The following is an 11,779-nucleotide window of genomic DNA, read 5'->3' on the forward strand; positions in this document are numbered from 1 at the left end:
AACGTTTTTGATTCCGTTCATAAAAATTAAATTTATACAACAAAATCTTATTCTTTTGGAGAATTCTCATGTTCTTGCCGATTGAGCGAAACTGGTGAAAGGTAAGTTGTTTGTAGGAACTTTATTTCGTTATCTGCATTATTCTTCTTAATCTTAAAAATTGGCTAATTGGTTTGTGATAACCTACCTCTATAATGTCGCCCAACTGGGACCAAATAATTTATTTCAACCTCTTATAAACACTGACCCTTTACAACATACTTAGGTAGAAAAATAATAAAAATAAAGATAACGCAGTATATTAGAAATAGCAAAAATCATAAATCATTGATAGTTTCTAATTTTAAAGTTTTCCCAATACACAAAAGTTGTTTTTATTATACTTATTTCCAGCCAGGCTCAACTACGCCCCTGCGTTCAGATTACGTATGCAGATCAGTTACCGTTGGACCATGTCATTTCTCCCGCTACTGGCTCCTTGTACAGGCGAGGTAAGGTGCTGGATACTGGCTACTGGCTACCTGCGGCGAGCTTGCGGCCGGTATTTGGTACCGTTGCGCCTTGGCCACTTTCTTCCAAACTGGAGGGGACCCCGAGATAGAAAGACCTAACAACTAGCAGTGGCGAACGGTGACTTTTTATGGGTGTATGTTCAGCTCATTGTACACTGATAACAGCGGGAACAAGAATTTGGTTGACTGTATGGAAATTGTTACTCACCGTTAAGGCTGTAGTTTGGTAAAACGCACGCAAAATGAGGAAATCATGCGATTTCGCCATTTTAAAACGATTTTTTTTTTTATTATTAATAAAACATATAATACAAAAATTACATATTATACTCCTAGGAGTTATTAGAAACTCTTTTGGGACCGTACATAAGAAAAAACATTTTTTTGACAATACATAATATCATACAAATGAATACATCCGAAATAAAAAGAAAACATTATTGTATAAGGAACATAAAACACCATCTTATATAAACTACATTAATAATTATCAATATCAAAAAGATTTAAGAAATATTTTTCGATTGCGACACTTCTGGATTTTTTATTCAGTTTTTCGTGTCTTAGCTCATCAGGCAGTTTATTATATTCGGAATGGCCAACGGAGTTCTAGTTCCAACTCTAATGTATGGGAGCGAAGTATGGAATTGGAAAAATAATGATGAAAGTAGGTTGAATGCTGTCGAAATGCGATCCCTCAGGCAAATGTGTAGTAAAACGATGATAGGTGCACAAATGTCGAGATCCGTGAAGTGTGTAAGGCTGAGACATGCATTATTGACAGAATCAAGAAAGGGGTGCTGCGTTGGTTTGGACATGTAGAGCGAATGGACAGCGAAAGAACGGCTAAAAGGATCTACGATGCAAATGTTGATGGATGCAGAAAACGAGGAAGACCGAGAAAGACATGGCACGATCAAGTCCATCAAATACTTGAAGATGGACATGTCAAAAGTAGGAATAATCGGCGTGCGTGCATGAGAAGATGTATGAATGTAGAGGAAGCGAGGTTTGTATGCCAAGATAGTGTTATGGCGTTCTATCCTCTCTGCTTACCCCTACGGGGGAACGGCGTGATGGTTTGTTGTTGTTGTTGGAATGGCCAATATTTTCCAAGGACCTACTGCCAAACTTTTTTGAGCGAAACTTAGACACATGAAGATTCCCCGAATAACGCGTATTGTAACTATGAATATTATGACCAAATGTGTATTTTAAATTTGAGTGAGCAGAAAAGTTGATGATATTTAAAATAGTATTGGTTATGTCATGCAGTGGCAGTACCTTGAAAGGAAGTATTTTTGTTTGTCGGTAGATATCCGTGACATGGGAATCCCGTTATTGCTTTTTTTTAAATCGCGCAATAATAAAAAACCGGTACCGATAAGGGCAGGCAGGAAGGTAATAAAAACGTTAATAAGATATTGTTACAAATTGAATATTACAACCAGAATTATCTTCTTAAAAAAGGAGAATACAGTTCTATAAAAAAAGCTTTTATGTAAAATATTTTATTTTTTATGTATTACCGAAGACATAATTTTGTGATTGAAATGTGATTTTGTATGCTTGTTTCTTTTCAAAAACAAAAAATAAGATTTTGCTTCGGCCACTTTCATGTTCAAATTATTATCTTCAAATTTTCACAACAAATTTTAGTGCAATACTTTAATAAAAAGTAATTTTATTTTAGTTGCATAAACTTTTAATATTTATATTTTATATTTCTATATTTATTTTTTGCACCACAACAGGCCAGGAGGCCCAATTACAGTGGCGAATTACATCACAGAACACCCAGGCTTGAGAAAAATCACATTTTAATTTTTGTGTTCTCACCGGGAATCGAACCCGGAACCTTCCGTGCGTGAGTCAAGCGTCTTGACCACTACACCACGGAGGCCGCCTTTTATATATTATTATATATTTTAGTTGCATAAAACTATTAAGTATATTTTTTAATAGAAATACCTTTAAAAATTATTGTTATTGTATAAAAAAAAAACAATCGTTTTAAAATGGCATAATCAGATGATTTCCTCATTTTGCGTGCGTTTCACCAGACCACAGCCTTAAAGTTCTTCCGATTGTTTCTTTTACGGAGCACTTCACTACTGCTGCAGCACGGATACCGGTATCGTGTAGATGATGATGAACTATATAATATAGCCTGTTTATACAACGCTAACTTCACTTTGTACGAAATATGCTGACGCAGTATATGATAAAGATTTATCAGAGAGACAACTTTTCACATGTGACTTGCTCGCAGGACGGTAGAAGCACGAGGATTTGAAACAGGAAGAATTTGGGTAGGAACGGGATATTAACAGTCTTATATGAGTTGCCAGTATAGAAAATGTAAACTCAGTGCCAGGATAGACGTGTGTGGCGGTCCATTCTCTCTGCCTACCCCTTCGGAGAAATGGCGTGATGGTAGTACCTAGTAGTAGTAGTAGTAGTAATAAATAGATGCTTAGACTTCTATATTCCCTTTTCTAAAATGCTCTCCATCTCAGTTGGAATATGTTACGTTGTTTAGATTAATAATGTCTCGTAAAAAGATTGTCTGAATAAAATTGGGATGCGTTTAGTTTAATATACAAAGTAAATCAGATAATTTTAAATGTCTCAGTTTCTAGTCAAATGGAACAATAATTCTAAGTAATTTCTCGAAACCAGTTTCGCCGCTCTCATCCTATTGGTCTATATTCTGGACCACTGCGGATGCTGCGCCGACCGCGCCCACTTCTCTGATTGGTCGGACTCTCACGAAAGGGGCCAATCAGCGGCAAGGATATTAATACCATAGATGTGGAGATGTTTTTTGTAATTTTCACTATGAAAAGGGGAAAACTAGGGCAAAAAGGGGCAAATAGAGAATAATGATATTTATCTCTGTATTATTATTCTCTGTATTTGTCTTCTTTGTATATTCTCACATGTAAGTAAAAAGGATTTTGCTATGTGTCCTCGGCACGGGGAACCCCAGTGAGGTCACATTATTTTTATTATCATTATTTATAAACAACGAAAATTAATTTATTAATTTAATAAATTAATTTCACATTATAATAATATTTAAAAATATATACATATTCTTGTAAAAAAACATTTCAAAAATGAATTAATTTTCTCACATAAGTCGTCGGTACACGGGGCGAATCATCGGTATAAGCGATTGTGCGCAGCTCATTATTATATTTGACTATCGATAATAGTTTTACTAATTGGAAAATAAATAAAATATTTAAATTTATTGTAACAGAGAGGGAAAACATTATTGAAAAGGGAATATGGAAGTATAGGCATTTACAGGGCTAATGACCAGTCATTAGCTGATTTAAGTGGCCACTGCAGAAATGCTGCTGGGATCAACAAGAAACAGGATGAGATCACATTTCATGTGTAAGTAGCTAATGCATTACTCAAAAAATGTATTATTTTTCCATCTTTCAGATTGTCAAAGAAAACAAAATGGACAACTTGTTAATTTTGCGAGGGTCGTCAATTTTTTTACGCTACTTTTTATTAATAAGGAAATCAAATATTATTTCAAATAACATAAAAATATCCGTTTTATGGAAAATAAAATTTGTTTTATATTTTAAGTTCAAAGTTCATTAATTCAATTACTCTTATTAAATGACCCTTTACTTATCTGCTCTGTTGTGTCAATCAATGTTTCCGCGTGTACAGTAAAATTTTAGAGAAATTAACAAATTGCCCTTTGAAAAAATATAAGTATTTTTCGCGATCTGGCAACAATCCGCGGTGACTTCACGCATGCGCGCGGCGAGTGGGGGAATTTTTAGACACAGTCCAATGTACTCAAAAGTATGATTCTACGCTTCTTCTGGACTATTCTTAATTCTATGTAACGAAGATCGGAACGGATAAAAGTTGAGCCAAACATTCCAATAGACTTTTCTCAGAATAGGCTCTGTAATATTCATCTGCCTCGTGGTGTTGATGGTCAGTGCGTTTGCGTATTTTATTTGGTTCATTCCAAACAATTTTTGTAGCACAATTTTGGTGGAAAATCACCTTAAGAGCGCTGTGCAACAAACATCTCAGCGCGCCCTGCAGCTACAGAGCGCATAGGCGGTTAAGATTTTAGTTCCCAACAACAACAACAACAACAACAAACCATCACGCCGTTTCCCCGTAAGGGTAGGCAGAGAGGATAGAACGCCACAACACTCTATCTTTGCATACAGATCTCGCTTCTTCTGCATTCATACATCTTCTCATGCACGCGCGCCGATTATTCCGACTTTTGACAAGTCCATCTATAAGTATTTGTTGGATTTGGTCATGCCATGTCTTTCTCGGTCTTCCTCTATTTCTGCATCCATCAACATTCGCATTGTAAGTATTCTTAGCCGTTTTCATTTCATTTCATTTTTATTTCATTTTTTTGCACCACAACAGGCCAGGAGGCCCAATTACAGTGGTGAATTACATTACAGAACAACCAGGCTTGAGAAAAATCACATTTTTAATTTTTGTGTTCTCACCGGGAATCGAACCCGGAACCTTCCGTGCGTGAGTCAAGCGTCTTGACCACTACACCACGGAGGCCGCTTCTCTCGCTGTCCATTCGTTCTACATGTCCAAACCAGCGCAGAGCTCCTTTCTTGATTTTGTCGATAATGCTTGTCTCAGCCTTACATAATGTACGGATCTCAACATTTGCGCATCTATCGTACATAGTTTTACCACACATTCGCCTGAGAGATCGCATTTCGACAGCATTCAGCCTACTTTCATCCCTGTTTTTCCAAGTCCATACTTCGCTCCCATACATCAGGGACGGGACCAGGACTCCGTTGTGAACTGCCAATTTTGCCTCTTGTGACAAGCATTCCAATATATTGTTTTTAATTTTAACCATGCATAGGAGCTTGATCTAATAGATTGGAACATTAAGCTATGATAATAATTAGATGCCCAATTTTTAAAAAATACCTAGGTCCAATTTTATCGGTTTTGAGTTAGTACCACTGCCGTATAGAGCATTTTGTGAACTACACATTTACCTAATTAATCTTTCAATAAAGAATGAACATATCGAATTACGTATTTGAAAAATGATTGAAAAAATATTAACTCAATTTTAAAAAATCCCTAAGTCCTAAAAATCTCTTAGTCCAAGAGTTTTTTCCCTGAGAAAAAATCCCTAAGTCCTTTAAATACCTTTGAAAAATCCTTAAGTCCTGACCTAAAGGCTTAAGACCACTTTTTTACAAGAAATAATTTTGTAACTAAGCATGAAAAAAATATGTATTTTTTATCCTTAAATAAAGAAGAAGGTTAACTATACAATATTTTAAATTTTCCGAAATTCTGTCATTTAACAATTCAGGAACAAAATAAACACTTAAACTTGAAATATCTCAGAGCTACAAAAATGGACTTAGGCATTTTTTTAAATTGGGCATCAATTGGCCGTGATTATTGATTTAATGCTCATATCACTGTCATCTATCGAAATACTAAGGAACTATAATGAGTTACGTCAAATTTTTTAGGCTTGAGTCTTTACTAAAACAACGTGATGCTGCCGACATCTATGTTCACGTAGAAAAGGTACTTTAAAAATACAACGTAAGTTTAAAAAAAAAAAATCCTTTTGAGATAAGCGATTATTAAAAAAGCATCATTCTCCGTTATTTGAACGAAGAAATTGTTGACAGAAAAGAGATAATTATTATTATTATTTATTTATTTATTATATTTACGGTTACATGGTTGGGAACATGAAAAGAAATTGATTGCAACAGAGATGGGACATCACTTAAAGCATTAAGTATTTTGAAAATGCATACAAGGTACATCTCAGTTCTACATCTCTCCAATGAAGACAGATTAAAAGATTGCTCTATTTCAAAATAGGAATAATTACCCCTTTGTAATCCGAGCAACCATGCCACTTTTCTTAGAAAACGGTGTTGGACAGACTCGATATGGTCGATATGAGTCCTGTAGAATGGAGACCAAATAGGAGAAGCGTATTCTAGATGGGGTCGAACTAGTGAACAATAAAGAGTTTTGATGGTATTAATATTTTTGAAGTCCGCCGTCACTCTATTGATAAAACCGAGAAGTTTGAGAGATTTGTTTACAATATTATCAATGTGTTCACGATAGGAGAGTTTACTATCTAAAGTAATGCCAAGATCCTTATTTGACGAAACCATTGAAAGGGAAGTATTTTTTAGTTTGTAGTTGAATTGTATAGGATTTTTTCGTCGCGAGTAAGATATTATTTTACATTTGTCAATGTTAAGTTAAAGACAATTGATGTCGCTCTTTATAGATATAATTCATCGAATCTCTTATACTCGTTAATAAATTATAACTATAAAATATAAATCAATAATTAGTAAATTAAGCCCATCAGACGAATTTAAATAAAAAAAATAAAATCAATCAATGAAAATCAATAATCGCCAATCTAATGCCAAGCTAATATTCATCGACTCTATAGTAGCTCTTTCCAAACAGGCGGTGCTTGACAAAATCTTATTTTTTTTTGTTGTCAAAGCCTGAATTTCAGGGGGTACCTTATTGTAGAATCGAATGCAGTTTGAGACAAGAGAATTATTTTTTTGCAGTCTAGTAATAGGCAACTAGAATATCTTTACAATATTTGAGTTTGTCCAAATGTTTGTAGACAAAAGACTGGATTTCACCCCCTCGGGAGTCATTAAGATTAACAAATTACAACAGGGATGGAGAAATTGGAAAATTGTTTTCAGGCGTTGCCTAGTATGTGAAATAATTCAGTCAGATGAATCTCTTCACAACAATACACGTTTCAGCTCTTTACTTCACTAAAATCAACAAATGTAAGAATTTAAGAAATATAGATGTTCAAATATAGGCAAAATGGTGAATGTTACAGTGTGTAAAGTGGCCACTTAAACCAGGCATTGACAGGCCATAAGCCCTGTAAATGCCTAGACTTCCATATTCCCTTATTTAAGGTATTCTCCATTCCTGTTCTAATTTGTTAGAATATCTTTATTTCTAGTGTTGAACCTATGTAAATCTCTGTTTCCTCTAAATTCACCCTTAAATTAATAAAACCTTAGAGAAATCACCCAACAATGTCGCCTATACAAATATACATTTCTTTAAATATAAGTACCGATGTTATTAAGTGTGATTAATAACATTGATTTTAACTGTTTTTATTCAGATAAAAAATATAAATATAATTTGTTGCAACAGAGAGGGAAAACATTTTGAAGAAGGGAATACGGGAGTCTAGGCATTAACAGGGCTTATGACCTGTCATTGGCTGGTTTGAGTGGCCACTTTACACACTGTGTAACATTCACTATTCTGCCTATGTTTGAACATCCACATTTTCTCAACTCTTCCATCTGCTGAATTTTGTGAAGTAAAAGAACTAAAACCTTTATCACGTGAGTGAGATTCTTCCGGCTGAACTAATTCCCCTACTAGGCAAAGCTGGAAAGCAAATTTTAAATATTTATACATCTTATCCAGCCTGTCTGCAAACATTTAGACACACTCAAAAAATTAATAGCATTATACTTTGATAATGTTACATTTTGACACAACTTGGCGACTAAGTACAAATTTTAGAAAAAAGAGATGTCCTCATAAATAGCATCAAATAATCTTCGCTTAAAATGTAAATAAAAAATATTTTGTATTTTATAAATCATCATTTCCTTTCCGCATCTAATGGTGCATAGGGAACTGCATTGGTATACCAATCGTAGCGTATCTCGATCATTTTTGTTACATGAAGGTAAAATGATCACTCTTACGATTCAGGTACCAGTCCGGATACTATGAAATATTCTAGATTTTAAATCAATATTTCACATCAACCATGTCGGGAATCGAACCTGATACCTCTTGGATGGTAGGTAAACGCGCTGACCATTACACCACGAAGCCGACGACTTTATAAATACAAAAATAATATTTTATAATGTTCAGCTTGCAGTTTTATAAGCGCAATATCTCAAGTAAAGTGTGATCATTTTTACAAGAATTTCCAAGTAAACAAACGATGAAGAATAGCGTATTTCACACATATCATCCTAACCTAAACGGCACGGTAAAATTATAGTGGGTTGACATTTATTAGATTCGTTTGCACCTATTTAAATTTGATAATATTTATATTTTTCTTTTTATTTTATGAAACTCCATAGTTAATGCCCTTAATCAAAATATCAATAAAAATGCCTCGGTTAATGTATTACTTTTAATTTTATTGTATAAAATAAATATTAGCGTTCGTATATATTTTCAACGAGTTGTAAATAACTCACTATTAGAAAATTGAAATCAAGTTGGGGTAGAGTGGGGTTCGAACCTTGGACCTCTGAACCGTGAGTCCGCAACACTAGCCACTGGACAACCCGATTCAAATAATATAGTAAAACTTGACAAAAGAGATTTTAATTATAATTTTATCAAAATTCTTATTTAAATTTAGCGAGTACTCTCAGGTAAAAATCCTGCAAAAGGAAATCGACTGGAATTAGTCGGTCTCATGGTTTACCGGTTATTGCGTTTGCCTGGTATTAAATACATAAATAATTGTAAAACAATAAATATCGATTGTATTTTATCATCTCGTGTAGATTTTTGCCAATCATGCGATATCACGCAGTGGGCTCGTGGTTTGAACGTGCACGGCGGTCCATTCTCCGTGAATGTACTGTAGTCAAATGTAGTTGCAACTTGTACCAGAAACCCGACTATACTATAATACGAGAATTTGGGTATTTATTTTCTAATATTTCGTATTAATAATAATTCTTGCGTCACAGGACCTTCGTAAAAGAGTACACCGGAAGACCAGTCTCGACTCAGCTTTTTCAAATGCAATATGTTATCTTAGAAATAAATGTTATTAGGTTCGCAAGACGAAAATCAACACATGTGTTCTATAGAGGGTTCAGTTACAGCACATTCATCTGAGAGATCACAATAGAGGGAAATAAAAAAAAACAAAATCTTCAAAAACATCATTTTAATAAGAAAACTATATTTATAATAAATAAACACATTATTTTTTTAAAAATAAACATAACATTCATTCGTATACATTACATTTACACACTGTAACTTTATTGATTGATTTTTTTTATTTATTTTTTATTTATTTACAATTTTAAAAAACCCGTTAGGGTTACATTAGAAATTTAATATTGTCTAGTCATTTTATGTCTCGTCTAGTCTAGTTAGTGCAGTCATCATGTGCTTTTTCAGATTGATTTTAAATTTGTCTCCATTAAAAGTTTTCAAGTAGTAAGGTAGGTCGTTGTAGTGTTTAAGTCCATTATGTAGTATTTTTGACTGTCCTGTGTTTGTCTTTGCTTTTTCAATATGATAGTGTTTTTGTTGTCTGGTGTTATATTTGTGTATGTCAGCATTTTTGACCAATATTATGTCGTCGTCTTGTATGTTTCCCAGTGTTATTTTGTGCACAATTTTTAAGGTCTCAATTTTAGTCAAGTAGTTTATGTCAAACTGGTGTGTTTTTTTGTACAGTTCAGTCGTAGGGGTCAGGTAGGGTAGGTTGTATGTTAGTTTAAGAATTTTATTTTGTTGTCTTTGTATTCTTGTTATGTCTGTCTTGTTACCAGTTCCCCAGAAGGCGATCATGGCGATCATCATCATCATCATTTGGTGTTTATTTTGTAGAACTCCATATTTAAACGTACAATGTAAGAAATCCAACACTGATTTGAGTCTACTGAAAACTTTATTTTATTTTTTTACAAATATAATGACAATTGTTTCGCCTTGTTAGGGCATTTTCAAACGAATGTGAAGATTAGATGGATTTAATGTCCCAATACAGTTATATAATTCAAGGTGGGGTAGACCGGGGCATTTTGAACACAGGGGCGTGTTGCACCACCTATATATCTCTGAAACGCATCACTATACGAACAAGTATAAACCAGTATTGGAGAGAGGGGAAGCGCGTACGAACATCGCGCACCATTCAGTTCCCGTCTAGCGTTCAGAGCGGAAGCACGTGCGAATTCTTTTTGTTTTTAGTAAAAAGTATTTTTTTGTTTATATTGGTTTCTGGTCTCATCGTTTAGTAAAGCAAGGTAAGAATTTGAAATAAACATATGTATGATACTTTATCAATATATTTTTCAGTTTTACTGTTTAAATTTCTGTGTATAAAGTGGTTTAATAATTATTCAATGAAATATTTAAAAATGGGGGTCGGGGTGTGTTGAACCAGATGGTTCAACACGCCCCCCATTGATATTTGAATCGCTTGATAAGTTAGAACGATTGCAGAATATTTGTATTCGTTATATCTTTAATCTTCGCAAATTTGACCACATAACCGAGTATCGCACGTAACTACACTGGCTCAGTATCAGGCCTAGAAGAAACATTCACATTCTATCACTTCTTCACAATATTTAAAATAATCCCACTTCGCCTGTTTATCTGAGAGAGCTCATCCAACCTCTTTCACAAGACGGACTATCTCTTCGTTCTAGTAACGAGAGAACCCTTTTAATACCCTGTCATCGCTCTAATTTTTTTGCCTCCTCTTTCACAGTAGTAGCCGCTCGATTGTGGAATAATCTACCCACTAATGTTAGAGACGCCCCTTCTTTATTTACATTTAAGTCGAGATTGAAATGTCACTATCTAAATATTTAAATTGTTCCTTTATCCTTCTTCTTTCCTTCCCATCCCCTCTCCTCTCTTAATAGTAAAGTGTTATTTTTTTTATAAATATATTTATTTTTGTTAATCTTTGCTTTTAATCTTTGTATAAAATAATAAGATTCAATATGTCCATGTATTTATAATTTTCTCAAACTGAACGGTTTGGGTAGGTAGGAAGAAATTGCCTTAAGGCAATATGCCCGCCCTTATATGTATATTTATTGTATATGTATATAAAGTGTCAATAAATAAATAAATAAATATTTTTTCGGATAATAATTTAATATTTTTTATTTTCATTTATTGAATACACTTTTGCTTTATTGCAGGATGCGTACTTACAGAAGAAAAACGAGTCGTGAGTTGACTTCCCTTGAAGAATTAAAGAGAGCGGCAGGATCAATTGTCACCACAAAACAAAGTGTCCGATCTGCTGACAAAGAATTTAAAGTTCCCGGAAATACCTTGATGAGGTTTATAAAAAAAAAGGCTCAAAATGAGGTTTCAAATGTGGGATATGCATGTCCAGGGCAAGTGTTCACTCCTGAGCAAGAAAATAATCT

The sequence above is a fragment of the Micrasema longulum genome, unplaced genomic scaffold (genome assembly GCF_059751315.1).
Source record: "Micrasema longulum isolate JH-2025_06_02 unplaced genomic scaffold, ASM5975131v1 h1tg001813l, whole genome shotgun sequence".
NCBI classification, from domain to species: Eukaryota; Metazoa; Arthropoda; class Insecta; order Trichoptera; family Brachycentridae; genus Micrasema; species Micrasema longulum.